Raw genomic sequence first — 15692 nt, forward strand, 5'->3', positions numbered from 1 at the left:
TAATATTTATCAAATATTTCTTTTTCATCAAAAGTAATATGCTTCAATTTCAGGATAAACTTGCTCTATAAAGTGCTTATAATAATGTATTTAAAAAATAACTGTTTCCTTTTAAAAGGCAAGTTGCTTAACTTGTTAAAGTATTCTGGCATTTGTAATTACATTATTTTTCTATTGATTATTTTATTACTTTATTTCATATTTTATTAAATTATTTATAATACATTGTAATGAAGTTATACAGCTTTATCTCATTATTTGGTAAAAACTAAAACTAGAGAACTGAAGCAATAAAGCTAACATGATTTAGCAATAAAGCAACTCAGTGAATTTTAATTACATTATTGAAAGTTATGCCATAAAGACTACAAAATAGGATTCTGCAATATGAGTCTTCATTTTTACAGATGTAGAAACAAAACTATAAAATTACAAATCATCTAAAACATGTACTTATTTTAGTAATTCCTTTAAAATGAGAATACAAGATTAGTAATAACTATAGCCTTCATATTTTGAATGAGCAATATTTCATTAATACCATAAGGTCTTACATTTAAATCCCTGGATGCAGACACAAATGGTGTGTTATTTTAAATCAGTGTTTCCAAATTTTCACTCCAATTCAATAGATATTTATTTTGTTTTATAATTTTATTTTTAATTAATGTCTGTGTATAAGTTTAAGTATACACACTTAATGGATTGTTTGTGGAGAGTCAGTGTCCTAAAATGAACTTTGGGACTCCCCACTCTTTGAATTGTTGAAGCAGGGTGTCTCCTGTCCTTGCCAGTTTGAATAATCCTGGCTAGCTGACCTGAAATTATTAAGACAATGTATCTGTATTTTCCTCACATTTCACCATAGAAATGATGGAATGATAGCACTCAACTTTTTTACTATGAACTCTTGGTACTGAATTCAAGTCATCAGGCTTACAGGATAAGCCTGTGTATCTGTTTATCCTTCTGGCCAGGCAACGTAAATTTTGTTTTAAAATAAGAGATAAAAGCCAGTAGTAGATCTATTCCCTTAAATATGTGTCTAAATATTCCATTCACAACATTAATAAATAACGTTCATTTGTGTGGCAATGATATAATGCTCAACACAAATATACAAAGTGTAATTAATATATGTATATGGGACAGGCAATACAAAATTGGAAACCATTCATCATATCTGTAAAAGGAAATCTTTTTTAATTAATTAATTAATTTTTAGACTCCAGATTTTATTCCCCTCCTGATATACCACCCATGACTGTTCCATATCCCAAACCTTCTCCACCCCCTACCCCAGTCTTCACAAGGACACCCCCACTGACCCCACCTGAATTCTGAACTTCCTGTGGCCTCCAGACTTTTGAGGGTTAGGTGCATCTTCTCTGACAGAAGCCAGACCTGCGATTCCTCTGCTGTACATGTGTTGGAGGCCTCATTTTGGCTGGTATATTCTGACTGGTTGGTGGTCCAGTGTCTGCTAGATCTGGGGGCCCAGGTTAATTGAGACTGCTGGTCCTCCTACAGGGTTGCCCTCCTCCTCACCTTTCTCCAGATTTTCCCTAATTCAATCAGAGGGGTCAGCAGCTTCTATTCATTGGTTGGGTACAAATAACTGCATCTGACTCTTTCAGCTGATTGTTGAGTCTTTTGGAGGGCAATCATAGGTCCCTTTTTATAAACACCCCATAGCCTCAGTAATGGAGTCAGTTCTTGGGGCCTCCTCTTGAGCAAGGTCCCATTTTGGGCCTGTGGCAGGACCATCCTTTCCACAGGTTATTCTCCATTTCAATCCCTGTATTTCCTTCAGATAGGAAAAATTACAGGTCAGAGCTTTGAACCATCTCAGCTCTTTGAAATTTTAAGCATTCAATGGTTATTTATTGGCCATGCTATGTGTATCTATTCATTCATTTATGTCCAATGTTTAATGATTTTCTGTCCTTGCTTATTCTTACTATTGACCCTTGTCCCAGCAAGCCATCTTTTATACCCTTCAATTAAGTAAGATCAGTATGTTCAAGATTCACCACATGAGTCCTCAAAGATACAAGAAGATTGAAATAATCCCATGAATCCTATCAGATTACCAAGGACTAAAGCTGGTCTTCAATAACAATAGCAACAGAAAGCACATATATACATGGAAGCCAAACAATAGTCTACTCAATGATAACTTGGTCAAGCAAAATGTAAAGAATGATATCAAAGACTTTTTAGAATTTAATGAAAATGAACACACAATGCACCCAAAATTATGGGACACAAGGAAACTAGTGCTAAGACTAAAACAAATAGCTGAGTGCCTTGAAAAAGAAATTGGAGAGAGCATACATTAGCACCTTGACAGAGCACCTAAAAGCTCTAGGACAAAAAAAAAGCAAATGCAACCAAGAGAAGTAGACTGAAGGAAATATTCAAACACAAGGCTGAAATAAACCAAATAGAAACAAAATGAACTATACAAAGAATCACCAAAACCAGGAGCTGGTTCTTTGAGAAAATCAACAAGATAGATAAAACCTTAGAAAACTAAACAGAGCAATCAGAAAGAGTATACAAATTAACAAAATCAGAAATGAAAAGGGAGATATAACAACAGAATCTGAGGAAATTCAGAAAATCATCAGATCCTACAACAAAAAGACCATATTCAACAAAACTGGATAATCTGGGTATGATAGATAACTTTCTAGACCAATAGCATGTATCAAATTTAAAGCAGAATCAGATAAACCATCTAAAGAGTCCTATAACTCCTAAAGTAATAGAAGCAGTTACTAAAGGTCTCCCAACCAATAAAAGCCCAGGAACACATGGATTTAGTTCAGAATACTATCAGACCTCCATAGAAAACCTCATACCAATACTGTCCAAAGCATTCTATAAAGTAGAAACAGAAGGAGCACTACCCAATTCCTTCTATGAAGCCACAATTGCATTTATACCTAAACCACACAAAAAACAAAACAAAGAATGAGAACTTTATAGCAATTTCGCTCATAAATATAGACGCAAAAATACTCAATAGATTTCTCGCAAACTGAATCCAGGAACACATCAAAAGGTCATCTATCATGATTAAGTAGGCTTCATCCCAGGAATGCAGGGATGGTTCAATATTCAGGAATCTATCAATATAATCCACTATATAAACAAACTCAAAGGGAAAAAAAACACAAGATCCTCAGATTCTGAGAAATCATTTTACAAAATTTAATACCCCTTAATGTTAACAGTCTTTGAAAGATCAGGAATTCAAGGGTCAAACCCAAACATATTAAAAGCAACATACAGCAAAGTAGCAGCTAGTATCAAACTAAATTGAGAGAAACTTGAAGCAATCTTACTACATTCAGGGACTAGATAAGGCTGCCTGCTCTCTCCCTACTTATTCAATATAATACTTGAAGTCCTAGCCAGAGCAATCTGACAAGAAAAGGAGGTCAAAGGGATATAAATGGGAAAAGAAGATGTCAAAATATCACTATTTACAGATGATATGATAGTATATTTAAGTGACCCCAAAATTTCCACAAAGAAGTAGTAAGCCTGATAACTTCAGGTAAATGGCTGCCTATAAAATTAATTCAAAACAATCAATAGCCTCACTCTACCCAAAGAATAATCAGGCTAAGAAAGAAAGTATGGAAATGACACCTTTTGCAATAGTCCCAAATAACAAAATACCTCAGTGTGACTCTAATCAAGCAAGTGAAGCTTTGTATGAAAAGAACTTCTAGTTTCTCAAGAAAGAAATTGCAGATCTCAGAAGTGGAAACGACCTCCCATGCTCATGGATCGGCATGATTAATATAGTAAAAATGGCCATTTTGCCAAAAGCAGTCTACAGATTCAATGCAATCACCACTTAATTTTTCATAAAGTTAGAAAGAGCAATTTACAAATTCATTTAGAATAACAAAAAATCCAGGATAGTGAAAACTATCCTTAACAATAAAAGAACTACTGGGAGGGCTGGAGAGATGGCTCAGCGGTTAAGAACACTGACTGTTCTTCCAGCGGTCCTGAGTTCAAAATCCCAGCAACCTCATAGTGACTCACAACCATCTGTAATGGGATCTGATGCCCCCTTCTGATGTGTCTGAAGACAGCTACAGTGTACTTATATACAGTAGATAAATAAAACTTTTAAAAAATTCTAATTTAGCTGGAGAGATGGCTCAGTGGTTAAGAGCACTGACTGCTCTTCCAGAGGACCTGAGTTCAATTCCCGGCAACCACATGGTGGCTCACAACCATCTACAATGGGATCCGATGCCCTCTTCTGGTGTATCTGAAGACAGATACAGTGTACTTAAATATCATAAATAAATACATCTTAAAAAAAAAGAACTACTGGGGGGAATCATCATTACCAACTCCAAGCAGTATTAAAGACCAATAGTGATAAAAACAGTATGTTATTGGTACAGAGACAGGCAGGTAGATCAATGGAATACAATTGAAGACCCAGAAATGGACCCACACACCTATGGTCACTTGATCTGTGAAAAAAGGACTAAAACCATTCTTGGAACAAATAACATTTTCAACTAATTGTGCTGGTTCAACTGGAGGTCAGCATGTAGAAAAATGCAAATTGACTAATTCTTATCATCCTGTACAAAGCTTAAGTACAATATATCATGAACCTCCATATAAAACCAGATATATGGAGACTAATAGAGGAAAATTTAGCAAAGTGCCTAGAACACATGGGAACTCAGGAAAACTTGCTGTGTACAAAACGCCAATGGCTTATGCTCTAATATCAAGAATCAACAAATGAGACCTCATAAAACTGCAAATTTTCTGTCATTAGGACAAAATGGCAACCAACACATTGTGAAAAGTTCATACATCCAATAGAGGGCTAGTATCCAATATATACAAAGCACTAAATAAGTTAGACTCCAGAGAAACAAACACTATTACAAATGGAGTATAGATTTAAAAAAAGAATTCTCAGCTGAGGAATATTGAATGTCTGAGAAATAACTAAAGAAATGTTAAGCACCCTTTGTCATCAGGGAAATGCAAATCAAAACAAACCTGAGATTCCACCTCACACCATGAAGTATGGTTATAATCAAAACACAGCGACAAAAGGTCCTGGGAAGGATATGGAGAAAAAGGAACACTACACAATGGTTGATGGGATTACAAACTGGTACAACCACTCTGGACATCAGTCTGGAGATTCCTCTGAAAATTGGACATAGTACTACCTGAGAACCCAGCTAAACCTCTCTTGTGCATATGCCCAAAAGATGCTCCAACATTCAACAAAGACACATGCTTCACTATGTTCACAGCAACCTTATTTATAATAGCCAGAAGATGGAAAGAACCCAGATGCCCTTCAACAGAGAAATGGATCCAGAAAATTTGATACATTTACACAATGGAGTACTACTCAGGTATCAAAAATAATGACCTCATGAAATTCATAGGCAAATGGATGGAACTAGACAATATTATCCTGAGTGAGGTAACCAAATCACAAAAAGACAAACATTGTATGCACTAACTGATAAGTGTGTATTAGTACAAAAGTTCGAATTACCCAAGGTACAGTATACAGACCACATGAAGTTAAGAAAGAAGGAAGACCAAACAGCAGATTATTCGGTTCTCTTTATTTTTTAAATACTATTTTAAGTTTAATTATTATTTCAATAATACCTCAAATTTTATTTAAAAATACTATCAGCTCTCATGACTTTTTATTTTTTTAGATATATCTCTTTACTTACATTTCAAATGTTATTCCTTTTCCCGGTTTCCTGTCCATAAGTCTCCCATCCTGTCCCAATCTCCCATACATGTATTGCCTTCATACATCCCCCTTACAACGCCCCCCATAATACCCTGCACTGGGGGTCCAACCTTGGCAGGAACAAGGGCTTCCCCTTCCATTGGTGCCGAACCAGGCTATTCTCTGCTACATATGCAGTTGGAGCCCTGGGTCAGTCCATGTATAGACTTTCAGTAGTGGTTTAATGCATGGAAGCTCTGGTTGGTTGGCATTGTTGTAATTTTGGGGTTGCAAGCTCCTTCAAATATTTCAATCCTTCCTCTAATTTCCTCCAAGGGGGTCCTATTCTCAGTTCAGTGGTTTGCTGCTAGCATTGACCTCTGCATTGGACATGCTCTGGATGTGTCTCTCAGGAGAAATCTATATACAGTTCCTTTCAGCATGCATTCTTTTAGCTTCATCAATCTTACCTAGTTTTGGTGGCTGTATATATATGGGCCACATATGAAGCAGGCTCTGAATGGCCGTTCCATGAGTCACTACTCTAAACTTTGCTTCCATATTCCCTCCTATGGATATTTTTCCATTTTAAGGATTGGGAGCATCCTCATTTTGGTCATCCTTCTTCTTCAACTTCCTGTGGTCTGTGGATTGCATGTTGGGTCGTTCCAGGTTTTAGGCTAATATCCACTTATCAATGAGTTGATACCAAGTGTCTTTTTGTGTGATTGGGTTAGCTCACTCCGGATGATATTTTTCTAGTTCATTTAATTTGCCTATGAATTTCATGAAGTCATTTTCTTTGATAGCTGAGTAGTAATCCATTGAGTAGAGGTATCAGATTTTCTGTATCCATTCCTCTGTTGAAGGGCATTTGGGGTCTTTCCACATTCTGGCTATTATAAATAAGGCTGCTATGAACCTAGTGGAGCATGTGGCTTTGTTATATGCTGGAGCACTTTTGGGTATATGCCCAGGAGAGGTATAGCTGGGTCCCCAGGAAGTGGAATGTCCAAATTTTGAGGAACCCCCAGACTGATCTCCAGAGTAGTTTTACCAGTTTGCAACCTACCCACAATGGAGGAGTGTTCCTGTTTCTCCAAATCCTCCCAAGCATCTGTTGTTACCTGAGTTTTTTTTTTTATCTTAGCCTTCCTTCCTGGTGTGAGGTAGAATTTCAGGGTTGTTTTGATTTGCATTTCCCTGATGACTAAGGAGGTTGAACATTTCTTTAGGTGCTGTTTGTCCATTCAATAATCCTCAGCTGAGAATTTTTTGTTTAGCTCTGTGAGTTCTTTGTATATGTTGGATATTAGCCCTCTATCAGATGCAGGATTTGTAAAGAATTTTCCCAATCTGTTCGTTGCCGTTTTGTCCTAATGACAGTGTCTTTTGCCTTACAGAAGCATTGCAGTTTTATGAGGTCCCATTTGTCCATTCTTGATCATAGGGCATAAACCATTGGTGTTTTGTTCAGGAAATTTTCCCCAGTGCCTATGTGTTCGAGACTCTTCCCACTTTATCTTATATTATTTTGAGAGTATCTTGTTTGATGTGGAGGTCCATGATCCACTTGGACTTAAGCTTTGTACAGGGTGATAAGAATGGATCAATTTCCATTCTTCTATATGCTGACCTCCAATTGAACCAGCACCATTTGCCGAAGTGCTATCTTTCTTCCATTGGTTGGTTTCAGTACCTTTGTCAAAGATCAAGTGACCATAGGTGTGTGGGTTCATTTCTGGGTCTTTAATTCTGTTACACTGATCTATCTGCCTGTCTCTGTACCAATACCATATAGTTTTTATGACTCTTGCTCTGTAATACTGCTTGAGATCCGGGATGGTGATTCCCCCAGAAATTATTTTATTGTTGAGGATAGTTTTCACTATCCAGTTTTTTTTGTTTTGTTTTGTTTTTTGGGTTTTTTTTTTGTTTTTGTTTTTTTTTTTGTTTGTTTGTTTGGTTTTTTTTTTTATTAACTTGAGTATTTCTTATATACATTTCGAGTGTTATTCCCTTTCCCGGTTTCCGAGCAAACATCCCCCTCCCCCCTCCCCTTCTTTATGGGTGTTCCCCTCCCAAACCTCCCCCCATTGCCGCCCTCCCACCAACAGTCTAGTTCACTGGGGGTTCAGTCTTAGCAGGACCCAGGGCTTCCCCTTCCACTGGTGCTCTTACTAGGCTATTCATTGCTACCTATGAGGTCAGAGTCCAGGGTCAGTCCATGTATAGTCTTTGGGTAGTGGCTTAGTCCCTGGAAGCTCTGGTTGCTTGGCATTGTTGTACATATGGGGTCTCGAGCCCCTTCAAGCTCTTCCAGTTCTTTCTCTGATTCCTTCAACGGGGGTCCTATTCTCAGTTCAGTGGTTTGCTGCTGGCATTCGCCTCTGTATTTGCTGTATTCTGGCTGTGTCTCTCAGGAGCGATCTACATCCGGCTCCTGTCGGTCTGCACTTCTTTGCTTCATCCATCTTGTCTAATTGGGTGGCTGTATATGTATGGGCCACATGTGGGGCAGGCTCTGAATGGGTGTTCCTTCAGTCTCTGTTTTAATCTTTGCCTCTCTCTTCCCTGCCAAGGGTATTCTTGTTCCCCTTTTAAAGAAGGAGTGAGCAAATCACTCTTTGTATTTCTATAAAGAATTGAGTAGGATTTTGATGGGGATTGTATTGAATCTGTAGATTGCTTTTGGCTAAATGACCATGTTTTCTATATTAATCCTACCATTCCATGTGCACAGAACCCTCAATTTCTTTCTTTAGAGACTTCAAGTTCTTGTCACACAGATCTTTTACTTGCTTGGTTAAAGTCACACCAAGATATTTTATATAATTTGGGACTATTATGAAGGATGTCAGTTCACTAATTTCTTTCTCAGTCTCGTTATCCTTTGAGTAGAGGTAGGCTACTGATTTGTTTGAGTTAATTTGATACCCCAACACTTTGCTGAAGTTGTTTATCAGATTAAGTAGTTCTCTGTTGAATCTTTTGAGGTCACATGAGTTCACTACGATATTATTTACAAATAGTGACATTTTGATTTCTTCCCTTCCAATTTCCATCCCTTTGACCTCTTTTCATTGTTTGCTCTGTCTAGGATTTCTGGCCCTATATTGAATAAATAGGGAGAGAGTGGGCAGCCTTTTCTAATCCCTGATTTTAGTGTGATTGCTTCAAGTTTCTCTCCATTTAGTTTGATGTTAGTTACCGGTTTGCTATATATGGTTTTTACTATGTTTAGATATGGGCCTTGAATTCCTGATCTTTCAAGAACTTTTATCATGAAGGGGTGTTGAATTTTGTCCAATGCTTTCACAGCACCTCATGTGGTTCTTAGCTTTGAGTTTGTTTATATAGTGGATTACATTGATGGATTTTCGTACATTAAACAATTCCTACATCCCTGGGATGAAGCCTACTTGATCATGTAGGATGATCGTTTTGATGTGTTCTCGGATTCAGTTTGCAAGTATTTTATTGAGTATGTCTGCATCAATATTCATAAGGGAAATTGGTCTGAGGTTCTCTTTCTTTTTTGGGTCTTTGTGTTGTTTTGGTTTAAGAGAAATTGTGGCTTCATAGAAGCAATTTGATAATGCTCTGTCTGTTTCTACTTTGTGGAATAGTTTGGACATTATTGGTATGAGGTCTTCTATAAAGGTCTGATAGAATTCTGCAATAAACCTATCTGTGGGCTCTTTTTGTTTGGAAGACTTTTAGTAACTGCTCTATTTCTTTAGGAGTTATAGAGTTATTTAGCCGGTTTATTTGTTCCTGATTTAACTTTGGTACTTGATATCTGTCTAGAAAATTGTCCATTTCCTCCAGATTGTCCAGTTTTGGTGAATGCAGGCTTTGTAGTAGGATCAGATGATTTGTTTAAATTTCTTCAGATTCTGTTGTTATGTCTCCCTTTTCATTTCTGATTTTATTAATTTGGATGCACTCTCTGTGACCTCTGGTTAGTCTAGCTAAGAGTTTATTTATCTTGTTGATTTTCTCAAAGAGCCAGCTCCTGGTTTTGTTGATTCTTTGTATAGTCCTTTTCGTTTCTACTTAGTTGATGACAGCCCTGAGTTTGATTACTTCCTGCTTTCTACTCCTCTTGGGTTTACTTATTTGTTTTTGTTGTAGAACTTTTAGGTGTGCTGTCAAGCTGTTGACACATGCTCTCTCCTTTTTCTTTTTGCAGGCACTCAGAGCTATGTGTTTTCTTCTTAACACCGCTTTCATTGTGTCCCATCAATTTGGTAATGTTGTATCTTCATTTTCATTAAATTCTAAGAAGTCTTTAATTTCTTTATTTCTTCCTTGACCAAATTGTCATTGAGTAGAGCATTTTTCAACTTCCATATATATGTTGGATTTCTTTCATTATAGTTTTTATTGAAAACCATTCTTAGTCCGCAGTGATCCGGTAGCGTGCATGGAATTATTTCTATCTTCCTGTATATGGTGAATACTGTTTTGTGACCAATTATATGATCAGTTTTGGAGAAGGTACCATGAGGTGCTGAGAAGAAGGTATACCCTTTTGATTTAGGATGGAATGTTCTATAAATATATGTTAAATCCATTTTGTTCATAACTTCTGTTAGTTGCTCTATGTCTCTGTTTAATTTCTGTTTCTATGATCTGTCTGTTGATGAGAGTGGGGTGTTGAAATCTACTAGCAATATCATGTGAGGTTCAATGTGTACTTTGATCTTTAGTAAGGTTTCTTTTATGAATGTAGGTGCCCTTACATTTGGAGAATAGAAATTTAGAATTGAGAGTTAATCTTGGTGATTTTTTCTTTGATGAATATGAAGTGTCCTTCCTTATTTTTTAATGACTTTTGGTTGAAAGTCAATTTTATTTGATACTAGACTGGCAACTCCAGCTTGTTTCTTTGAGCCATTTGCTTGGAAAGTTGTTTTCCAGCCATTTATTCTGACGTAGTGTCTATCTTTGTCTCTGAGGTAAGTTTCCTACACGCAGCAAAATGCTGGGTCCTCTTTATGTATTCAGTCTGTTAGTCTATGTCTTTTTATTGGGGAATTGAGTCCCTTGATGTTGAGCGATATTAAGGAACAGTGATCATTTCTTCCTGTTATTTTCATTGTTAGAGATGGAATAATGTTTGTGTGTCTTTTGATTTCATTGCAAGGAAATTATATTCTTGCTTTCTGTATGGTGTATTTTCTATCCTTGTGTTGGAGCTTTCCATCTATTATCCTTTTAGGGCTGGATTTGTAGAAATATACTGTATAAATTTGGTTTTGTCCAGGATCTTCTGGCTTTCATAGTCTGTGCTGGTATATCTTGTGTAATTCTAATAGGTCTAACTTTATATGTCACTTGATCTTTTCTGTTGCTGCTTTTAATATTCTGACTTTGTTTTGTGCATCTGGTGTATTGACTATTATGTAATGGGAGAAATTTCTCTTCTGGTCCAAAGTATTTGGAGTTCTGTAGGCTTCTTTTATGTTTATGGGTATCTCTTTTTCAGGTTAGGGAAGTTTTCTTCTGTAATTTTGTTGAATATATTTACTGGCCCTTTAAGTTGGGAGTCTTCACTTTTTTCTATATCTATTATCCTTAGGTTTGAGCTTCTCATTGTGTCCTTGATTTCCTGTATGTTTTGAGCTAGGAGCTCTTTGCCTTTTACATTATCTTTGACAGTTGTGTCAATGATTTCTACAGTATCTTCTGCCCTTGAAATTCTCTCTTCTGTCTCTTTTATTTTGTTGGTGATGCTTGTATCTACAGCTCCATGTCTCTTCCTTAGGTTTTCTATATCCAGGGTTATCTCCCTTTTTGCTTTCTTTATTGTTTGTATTTCCATTTTTTTTCCTTCACGTGCTTGGTTGTGTTTTCCTGTAATTCTTTCAGGAATTCTTTGTGCTTCCTCTCTAAGGGCTTCTATTTATTTACTTGTGTTTTCCTGCATTCCTTTAAGGGAATTCTTTATGTCTTTTATAAAGTCCTCCATCATTATGAAAAAAATATTATTTTAAATCTAAATTTTGCTTTTCTGGTGTGTTTGGTTATCCAGTAGTTTCATTGGTGGGAGAATTGGGCTCTGGTGATGCCAAGTAGTCTTGGTTTCTGTTGCTTAGGTTCCTGTGCTTGCCTCTAGCTATCGGGCTGTCTTTGGTGTTTGCTTGTCTTGCTGTTTCTGAGAGTGACTTGACCTTGCTGTAGGCCTCTGTGTCAACACTTTTGTAGAACTGTTTTCCTGTTTTCTTTCAGCCTTTCCTGAGAACAGGTGCTCTGATTTCAGATGTGTTGGCACTCCTAGAGACTATCTTTCCATTCTAGGCTTAGGCAGGAATCAAAGAGTTGTGCTATTGATTGCTCAAAGTCTTGCATCCAGGGGGACCTGTTGACACTAGGCGATTTCCTCTTGGGTCTGATCTATGGGCAGAGTTTAGTTTCCTCTGACTTCTCAGGAGTGTCCACACTTCTAAGGGTCCAGCTTTCTCCTCCTTGAGATTTGGGTGCAGGGAGCTTTTTGGCCAGTTCATTTCTGTCCTGGGCACAGACCAGAAATGCGGGTACTGGCAGCTGCTCTCTGTTCTTATATTCCTGTGTCCAGAGGCACGGTGCAATTTCCCCTTGGACTGAGGATGTGAAAAGAGCTGTGCAGAAGTGGCAGTCTGTCCTGTGGTCTCAGGATATCTGCACTCCTGGGTGTTCAGCTTTCTTCCCCATGGGATTTGGGTCTTCAGTTCTCTTTAATAGGGGAAACAAAAATATTCATAATAGGGGATATGGAGAGAAAGTTTGGAGCAGAGACTGAAGGAATGGCCATTCAGAGCCTGCACAACCTGGGTATCCAGCCCATACATATACAAGCACCAAATCTAGACAAAATTGATTAAGCCATTAAGTGCATGCTGACAGGAGCCTAATATAGCTGTCTCCTCAGAGGATCAGTCTGAGCATAACAAATTCAAAGGCGAATGCTCACAGCAAACCATTGAACTGAGAATGTGGTCCCTTGTTGGAGGAGTTAGAGAAAGGATTAAAGGAGCTGAAGGGGGGTTGCAACCCCATAAGAACAACAATAGCAACCAACCAGAGCTCCCAGAGACTAATCAACCACCTGAAGAGTACAGATGGAGGGAACCATGGCTGCAGCTGCATGCGAAGCAGAGGATGGCCTTGTTGGGCACCAATTGGTTGAGAGGCCCTTGGTTCTGCCAAGGATGGATCCCCCAGTGTACCGGATTATGAGGGAAGGTAGTCGGGAAGGGGGTTGTTCATGGAGGAGAACGCCCTTTAAAAGAAGGGGTGTGATGGGGACTTATGGACTGGAAACCAGGAAAGGTAATAAACTTTAAATATAAAACAATATCTAATAAAAATGAAGAAAATTGTTTCATTTTAGTACAATATTATTCAGTTTCTGAATCTTTACAGAATGGAAAAATATAGGAATTTCTTAAACTCTTAGAGAATTATAAGCTGTTGAGTGGTAATAATTTCATTAGTTTGTGGTTTATTCTTACCAAAACTATTATCATTTTATAGCATTTTTATGAGTATAGAGAATGTCTGGTAAATGATTATGAAAAACAATTCATTAGCCCAGTCATAGATAGTCTGTATAACACCTTGTTTCAGAATATCAATGAAAATGGACAAGTAGACAGCCTCTGAAATGTGTTTAGTATTAAAGATACTGAACTGAAAACTGAAACTTTGCTTTCTTTCATTTAGAAATGTGTTAATTATAAAATTGATTCCCTCTGCATCTCATGGTGAATCAATATCAGAACTCTCATTAAAGTTCATGATTCCACTGGGACTATAATCTACATAAAGGATCAATAATGCTACCCCCTCATAGAAGTAATATGGAAACAAAAAATTTTATCAGGATAAACTTTTTTTGAACTTTGAAATTGATATTTTTTTCTTAAAGTAGGTAATACTAACAGGATTGTTTTCATATTGAAATTTATGACACACTAGTTTTAAAATGCATATCCATTTGGTTCTCCCTGTTCCAGAGAAAGCTGCATCTTCTCATGTAATGCCAGCCTCCTCATATAGACAAGATGGTGAAGGTCGATGTAAATGGATTTAGCCATATTGGATACCTGGTTACCAGGGCTGCCTTCTCTGCATGTGTCAAAGTAGAGATTGTAGCCATCAATGACCCCTTCATTGACCTCAACTACATAGTCTACATGTACTAGTATGGCTCTACCCATGGCAAACTTAATGGCACATTCAAGGCTTAGAATGGGACACTTGTTATCAACAGGAAGCCTATCACCATCTTCTATGAGTGAGAACCCTCTAACATCAAATGGGGTGATGCTGGTGCTGAGTATGCCATGGAGTCTACTGGCATCTCCATCAGCATGGAGAAGGCTAGGGCTCACTTGAAGGGTAGGTCCAAAAGGGGCATCATCTTTGACCATTCGGCTGATGCCCCCTTGTTTGTGATGGGTGTGAACCATGAGAAATATGACCACTTGCTCAAGATTGTCAGCAGTGCATCCTACACCACCAACTGCTTAGCCCCCCTGGACAAGTTCATCCATGACAACTTTGGCATCCTGGGAGGGCACATGACCACAGTCCAAGTCATCACTGTTACTCAGAAGATTGCAGATGGCCCCTCTGGAAAGCTGTGGTGTGATGACCATGGGGCTACCCAGAACATCATCTCTGCATCCACTGGTGTTGCCATTGCTGTGGGTCAGGTCATCCCAGAGCTGACTGGGAAGCTCACTGGCATGCTCTTCTGTGTTCCTACCCTCAATGCATCCATTGTGAAACTGACATGCCTCCTGGAGAAACCTGCCAAGTATGATGACATCAAGAAAGTGGTGAAACAGTAATCTGAGGGCCCACTAAACAGCACCCTGGGTTACACTGAGGACCAGGTTGTCTCATGGGATTTCAACATTAACTCCCACTCTTCCACCTTTGTTGCTGGGCCTGGCATTGCTCTCAATGACAACTTTATAAAACTCCTTTCCTGGTATGGCAATGAATAAGCAATAGGTTGGTGGACCTCATGGCCTACATGGCCTTCAAGAACTAAGAAATCCTGGACCACCCACCCCAGCCCAGCAAGGATATTGAGAGCAAGAGAGTGGCCCTAATTTGCTAATTCCCCATCCCAATTTGGCCCCCAACACTGAGCATCTCCCTCACAATTTCCATTCCAGACTCCCATAATAACAGAAGGGGCGTCTGGGGGGGCCCTCCCTACTCTCTTGAATACTATCAATAAAGTTCACTGCAGCCACAAAAAATACATTTCCCATTCCCAAATAAAATATTCAGGACAATTAAGTACATTGGTAAATTATTTGTAGATTATTACAGATCTTTCTGTAGTGACAAAACAAAAACCAAAAAACACCAAAACAAAAACAAAAACAAAAAAAACCTTACAAAACAACTAAGTAAAGTAGTTTTAGGAAATCCATAACAAAGAAAAAAACAGAGTGATGGATGTTTATTATCAGATTGTGTACTCCTTTTGTTCATTCTAGGATCAGAGTCCATAGAATGATACTACATTTTTTAAGGGTCTACTTGTTTATATTGAGCAATTTTCAAAATAATATTTGAAACAATGATTACTTATTATTGCACAAATTATTCTAGGCTGGAAATTTTGTTATTCTGTGTCAGTAGGCTCTAGGTATGTGATAACATATAATAAGATTAAAAACTGAAATGGTCTTTCAAGAATAATATGTAGGGATTCTATTTTTACTTCTTTCTATGTTATTTTCATCTTTAATCAAAGAGGAAGAATGGTTTAATGGGTTTGTCATTATCATTTATCACATAGAAATATTCAAAGAAAAATGATTAACTTTTATGACATTTATTTCTTTGACTTAAAAAAATATTCCATGAAGTTATTTAGAGAGTTTAAGTAAAATTTCATTGGTCATATTCTTATTCC

The 15692-nt window shown here is 37.6% G+C and overlaps 1 pseudogene; it reads left to right on the forward strand.

The window, feature by feature from the left end:
- Positions 1-13815: 13815 nt before the first annotated feature.
- Gapdh-ps37 (Glyceraldehyde-3-phosphate dehydrogenase, pseudogene 37) lies at positions 13816-14607 on the forward strand (annotated as a pseudogene).
- Positions 14608-15692: the final 1085 nt, after the last annotated feature.

This window comes from Rattus norvegicus, chromosome X (assembly GCF_021556685.1).
Source record: "Rattus norvegicus strain SHRSP/BbbUtx chromosome X, alternate assembly SHRSP_T2T, whole genome shotgun sequence".
Lineage (NCBI taxonomy): Eukaryota > Metazoa > Chordata > Mammalia > Rodentia > Muridae > Rattus > Rattus norvegicus.